This window comes from Linepithema humile, chromosome 7, assembly GCF_040581485.1.
Source record: "Linepithema humile isolate Giens D197 chromosome 7, Lhum_UNIL_v1.0, whole genome shotgun sequence".
Classification (NCBI taxonomy): domain Eukaryota; kingdom Metazoa; phylum Arthropoda; class Insecta; order Hymenoptera; family Formicidae; genus Linepithema; species Linepithema humile.
Window position 1 is genome coordinate 6,059,573 of NC_090134.1, and position 7,133 is coordinate 6,066,705.

Below are 7,133 nucleotides of genomic sequence, written 5' to 3' on the forward strand. Positions count from 1 at the left end.
GAGCTCCGTATCCGCCCCGTCTTAAGGTACATCGCCTCGTGTACACCGCCTCTTTGAGATTCTGGAATTTGCGCTCTGTGGGGTGTGAGAGCGAGCGGATAAGTGGATATACCTGCCCCCCCCCCTCCCCCTCCCCCCGCCCGACTTAATCGATTATCCGTCCTGCCGTGCGGCGAACGCATCCTCCCGGGATATTTGCGACACGTCGATGTGTGCTTTTACCCACACACGCCGACGCTTTAGATTTAAAATTAGTTTTTCCACGACCCGGCGCACGCCGACACGCGGCCTTACCGATTCCGAACGCCCGCGGCTGCGGCGATTAAACACCTCATCTTCCCAGGCTTCACGTTTTTAATCCACGGCTCCGTTTCCTCCTGCAAGAAGTCGCAGATTCCGGGCGGGCTGTGTACAGTGCGGAATATTACGGTCTGACATTAATATATTAAGTCCCCGACCGTCTTGCGCCGAGACCGCGAGTAACGACTTTTCTCGCTTCTTGCTTCTTCCCTCTTCACCCGCGAGCTTATGAACATTTGCAAAGTGTGCCATCAAATCTTGATCCGTCGCAATTTAAATTTTTTAATGTAATATAATCAAGGTTTCATTTTGCTTTTAACATTTTCTCGCTGGCAGATGTAACTTGTCTTTAAGTTGGATCTAACGAGCACCAAATCGTTGCATGATTTCTACATTTCTCCAAATAACCTAAATTCGCATATATTAATTTTGATCCTTGCAGAATCTTATCACACACAGAGTTGAGGATGCGGCGGAGACAGTCCGTTGTTTCACCGTTAATCTACGGAGCAGGAGGATTCGACAGTAAGACTCGGGAATGCGCAGTGAAGCCGGAACAATTTATGTGAGCCGTAAGCTCGAGATGTAGGTAAATTCCTCGGCGGGTTATCATTCTCGCAGCTTTCCTACTTCCTCCGCAGCGACTTTAGCGAAGCGCAAACGTGACTTCAAAGGATCCCCGTCCTCGAGAGTCTGGCCGTAACTTTAAGCGACACGGAAGAACCGGAAAATTTTCATCGGTGTCAAGTTAAATGCTTTACCCTTTCAGCCTCTCTTGCATTATTGGATAAAGCAGAAAAATATTTTCCATGTCGAATGCTCGAGCATTCATGCACCTTTATTTTGCATGAAAATTCTTTAAATTAGAGTCGATCTTTGTTTGACAAAGAAATTGAATGTTTTACGAATTCTAAGCAATTGGATGCAAATTATGATCTTGTGACATAAATATGTAGTAAAAAATTTCATTCCTTTATAATATTTAAATTTAAATTTTAAAATGCTATTATCTCAATTAAAATGATAAATTTTATTCTATCAATATTTCATTTTTTAATTGTTATGACATTTGCACTTTGGATAAAAAAACGGAAATTAAATCTATTCGCTCAGTCAATTAATTCGTACGTATTAAAGTTTTCCAACCAAATAATATATTTTTTTCAAAATAGCGTATTTTCATTGCGTGTGTGATGACACGGATATTTATTGGTTGTATTACCTAATTTGTTACTCGAATGGAGCTGAATGCATGCGAATAAACGAGTGAAGATCACGTTAGCGTCTGCATTGTATTATTATCCTCCTGCGACTCGCTCTCCTGCATAAGCACGTAAGCATCGACGAAATCCGACATTGTTCCCGCGTTACCGGAGGTGTAAATAGGCTAACTTGGGGCTATAAACCATGCGCGAAATAGCGCGATATACGGCGCGCAAGAGTCGCTTGGAATGCGAATTTACGCTCGGGCGACCGGAAGCCAAATGGAAAACTCCATGAGAAATGAAGAATGGAGGAAAAGCATTGTTCTGTATTCAGTTGTATTTATATAATCCCGCGAAATTTATATTCGTTTATCTAGGTACTCTCTTCCGCAGAAGTATTTCGCGTATAAGAATTTCCGTTTGATTGTGGAAGAGCGGATCAGTTGTCGGAGAAATGGAAACGCGGAGAGGCCGGCCGGCGATACTTTTTACAAGTTATATAATTTCTTCCTCCGCGCGCATAAGAGTATTCCCGTAGGGAATCTTGGATTGGAGATTACGACGCGGTTATCTTCCTTTAATCCGGTCCAGTCCTTTCTCGCCGCTTGCCGTTGTTAACGCCATCCTCCACCGATCTACGTCGGGTCTCTAGCTCTTCATTACCGTAATGCCTCGTGGGAGCCATCCGTGCTTGTTAGGAAACGAAGTCCGCGGTGTTCTATCAGAATTTTTGATTACGAAATCCGCCTCGCTAAACAGCGGACCGTCGTCGTAAAGTAACGGAAAGCTCGAAAAGAATCTCTTACATGCATTTTTGTATCAACATTTCTGACTTCGTACACTCAAAAAAATGATCTCGCAATAATAGCTAAAATTTTCTAGGTGTAAAAAATTAACTAAAACAGATAAATGATTAGCAACTGTTGTGATATTGCATATGTAATTACTTAATCAGTTTAGATGACAGAAACAGAATATATATCTGTATTGTTTGTGAACTTTAAAAAGAAAGTTTCTCTAAAGCGCCTATCTATATAAGATCAATCACGTGTTAGATCATGCAATGAATAACATTTAGCAATGGTACCTAAATTTTTCAGAAGCTATTGCTAGAACATTACTGCTATAAATTCTATATGTGACAAACAATGTTTTCACAGATACGAAAAATAGCGATACATTCTTGTTGCGATATCTAGAAATCTAACTACATCAGCGAAATATTTTTTTAAGTGTATAATAATGCGCATATATAATGCGCTCTCGATCTAACAATCCACTTTATATCTATAGATGAATTTTTCCTTGTTGAAAATGTCAAGGAAAGTCGTCATCCGTGCCAAACTTTTTACTCTCGACCGTTGCCAAACAAAGATGGCTGATTTAATACAAAGCTGGCATTAAAGAATACATTTCGAACGAGTGTGGAAGAAATACTAAAGGGAAACAGGGTCGCCTGATCATCGATAGGCACGAGTCATTAGAAAACACGGTGGCACGCAATCCCGACATTAAACACGCTCCGATCGACGTTCTAAGAGGTCTATTAGCGTCGTCCCCGATGAACCCTAGTTGGCCGAGAGATGGCGATCTCGATTTACCGGACGCTAAATCTCCGAATGGCGATTGGTTGGCGAGTTCTTTCTGGCAGCGTGTCCAAGATCACTATTCTCCTGCTTCCTCGTCTCGGCCTCGTCCGAGACAGTCGATGCGTGCGATGTATTGTATTCGACCGTAAGCTCCTTCACCGTCCTCTCTCTCTCTCTCGGATCCTTAACTCTAAAGTTAGCTTATTCCTCTGCGACCCCCTTCTCTATTCCTCTTTCCGTCTGTTTCTCTCTCTCTCTCTCTCTCTCTCTCTCTCTCTCTCTCTCTCTCTCTCTCTCTCTCTCTCTCTCTCTCTCTGTCTTTTTTCCGCAACGTAAGAGGTGTCTGCACGTTGTCGACGTTTCTACCGATCGAACGCGTTTGCAGTCTTGTCACGATTTGTTGAGTAAATTCGAGGAGAACATCGGATCGTTTCTCTCTATTTTTCTCTTTTTTTCCCCGCTCGTCTCCATCGCATAAGAAAGCACGGTTGGCACGGCAGTGTCGCGAGAGCGGGAAGAAAACTCGACGACTACAGAGCTGGAGTATCGCCCTTCTCGTTGCAGGCGTCATAAGGAGACGAGACTCGAGCTTCCGCTTGCTTGTTGACCGAGTGTCTCCAAGCTGGAGCTGGCAAAGAGAGCTTTCGGCCTGAGGGGGTGAGTACTGCTTGGCTTCTTTGTTCTACCGCAAGTCCGCGTCTACTCCCGCCGGTAGACCCGGCTAAACTGCTGCCGAGTTTCCTGGCCATTCTACGTTTCGCTTTTATATGTATTCGCAATCAATTAGAAGAGTTTAGCAGCTGTTGTTAGGTCGCTTTTGTCGGGTTTCCTAACTCACGTGGATAAGTCGGAAACGTGGCTAAGAAAAATTCACGACGGCTTCGCAATTTACTTTTTAAATATGCGATGCTTGCAAAAATCCAACGAAACAAATAATGCAAGGATTATTGAATTAAATTCTTTTCGGAAAATAAATCTCTCGACCAATGGATATTTAAATCTTAGAAAAATGTCAATAATAATAAAGATTTATATTTTATTAAACGAACTGATTAAATATGAATATCCGGAAAGAGATTCTTATTTTCAAATAAAATTGTTTTATAAAACATCGCTATTCTGTCGAATTGTTTACACATCCAATGGACCATTAATTTCTTTCTTTCTTATTTTTCCTCTTTCACTAACCACCACATTGTGATACCCTTATATTTTCTCTATAAATATCCTCGAAACGTCTGGTTTCAATAAATCGCTCCGGCAAGATTTACACGCCGCCGTACCCGCCGGTATGATTGATGATGGCTGTCGCATAATTGGCGAAAGGTTTGAGTACCTTTGATGCGACGGTATAAGATCCGCCTGACACCGCGGAACGTTAGACAAATGGATTCGCGGGCAGGCGACAGTGAGTTGCAACAGACGTTAAACGGGCTTAACATTCGCGCGCGCAACAATGAAGATATACCATGATATTATCTCCATGACGAGAACGACATTTCGACCATTTGCCGCACCCGGGACGTAATATGTTCTTGGCAATACAACGTTGTGGCACTTTGATTGGTGGCTCTAACGTGCGACGGTAAGTGCGCGTATGTATACCGATGACCTGCGGCTGACGTATGTTCTCTATTGCGCTATTGGCATCCGTTTGGCCTAAAATGCGGCCCAAACGAGAGATACAAATTGAACTCGTGAAACGCAAGACGACGAAACTTTTCAATTCTCATTTGAACGATCCATAAAGCATTGTTAGTTAGATCTGTTTTCATCGATGTACGAAAAAGAAATACGTATTATTTCAAACTTTTTTTCTATATTTTTGTGCTTTTAAACGCAGCACTATTAAAAATATCTAAAATATAATATGATACTGTTTAATGTTGTTCTATCTCGAATGCGGTACAAGACTTGATAAAAATATAACGCTATTTCGAATACAAACTGCAAATATATCTTTTCATTTTCTATTAATTAATATATGTATGAATGCAAAGAGGCGACATAATTTCCCTTATCAATACAATAACGCGCATTTATACATCAATGCGATATGAATATGTCCCAGCAAAATATGAAAATTTAAGCGACTATACGCATTGGAATCTCTCGATGACTAATCGCGAACGGTGGTTTGGAGATTGCCTCTCGCGTGGCACGCTGAATACGCGTGACGCGCGAACGCGCGCTTCCGCCGCAGATTAAAATTAATTTGCGACGCGCGTATATCCACGCCGCGGTGCGAAAATTCATCACGCGATCACGCTCCCCGTGTTTAGACCGCTTCGCATGGATGACGGGAAAACGGGCGCGACGCGTCATTTTCACGTAAATACATCCCTCCGATTTCCGCAAAACGAGGTCAAGTCAATACTCGTCATTTAAACACAAGCGCGGTGATATTATATCCGCGGTGCGAAAAAAAATGTTCGCTCCAGCGAGCGAACTCGATACGATATAAACGATAGTTAAATTTATCACAAGCCTTTGTACCCGGAATTTTTAGCATGAAAAAGAATAATTGTGTTTTATTGGATGTTGGAAATAAATAAAATAAATCACTTCCTCTCCGCTCGCCTATTTAAGAATTTAGACACGCTTCCATTTAGAGACATAATGTAGGAAATGGAAAGTAATAAAGAAAGTGCAGTTACCGAAAAGTTTCCCATACATCTGTGTATAGAGATTTGTCATGCTTATTGGATGCTCAATAATCAAAGTTATCACGAAAAACACGAATATCATAGACTTCCTGCAAGTCAAGTTGACGCGTTAAATATTTATCGCGTACACAATGATAAATGTCAGGCCATTTTTCATCTTCTGCTTCCATTACTGAAACTTTTTGTACAGATACTGTGTGTCAGGGAAATAACGAAAATTATTGGGAAATATAACACGCGTGATGCCATCTTAAATTTCCTACCCATTTTTATGCATATACTGTCACTAAAAAGAATATAAGAGGAGAATGTATTAGGCAAATTTTCTCGTACACGTATATAAGCCGTTTATTCTAGAAATGTAAGTCCACTTTTCCTTGTTTTGAAATATTAAAGGATTTGCATTTCAGTTTATTCAAAAATATCATATTAATGATTTTCTACCCATTGGAAATTGGAAATTGGACTCACACCATTTTCAAAATCAACGGTTTATATGTCGGAAATAATCGTTTAAAAAAGCGCATTAAAAAATATAGGTGTAAAAGAGCAGATCAATAATATATTCGGTAAAATCTGCGACCGCAATCGGGATGTGATGGAACCAATTTTACACTCGCTTTGATATTAAACTCGCCGAGTGCCAGCCGAAAATGTTAGATGAACCGTATCTTGCCACCGCGAAGGAGGGAGGGAGGAGAGAGACGACGGAGATGGCAGCGCGGGGACAGAATGAGACTTTGCGTGGTCCGACAAGAGCGAAAAGAGAGGACGCGGAATAGGAACCTTGGCAGGCACAATGATGCATTTAATAATTAACTTGCTGGATACATGACGATGGATGTCTGATGGGGTTTCGTCAAGAGGGTCGAGGAGTGCGAGGAGAGGGGGAGGGAGGCCGCGGGTTTGTTGCAGAAGTGGAGGATCGGAGGAGAATGGTAGTTCGAGGGGAACGGGGTCGGACGAGTGAATGGAGTGGGCGAAGGGGGAGGCAGGGAGGCGAATGACTGCAGACGGGGGTGTGAGGGAAAGGGGTAGTGCTTGGGGTAGGTAGGAAGGTTGGCAGCCGGAATGGCTCTCGTGGATGCTGCGCAACGATCAATACACCACGTGATGCCACGCGTCACGTCTCTCTCGCGCCCACCCCCGCCCTTCTTCACTCACTTTCTCTCTCCCCTCGTTCCCCCGCTTTCCTCGCTCTCCGTCTCGCCCGTTCTCTTTCTCGCGCAGTGGCGGCCTATCGCCGCTTTCCTTGACTTCGTGACGTAACGCCGGTCCAAACGATGTGAGAAGGGGTATACCACGGCGTGTTTATTTTATTTCTGAAAATACTTTGATTGGGAGAGAAGAAGAGAGAGAGAAAGAGAGAGAGC

General features: G+C 42.7%; 1 long non-coding RNA gene across 1 annotated transcript; it reads left to right on the top strand.

Annotated features, from left to right (window-relative positions):
• Positions 1–303: 303 nt before the first annotated feature.
• LOC137001251 (uncharacterized) lies at positions 304–1,576 on the top strand. The gene is made up of 2 exons (XR_010891333.1): positions 304–429; positions 743–1,576. It is a non-coding gene; the product is annotated as an uncharacterized lncRNA (long non-coding RNA).
• Positions 1,577–7,133: the final 5,557 nt, after the last annotated feature.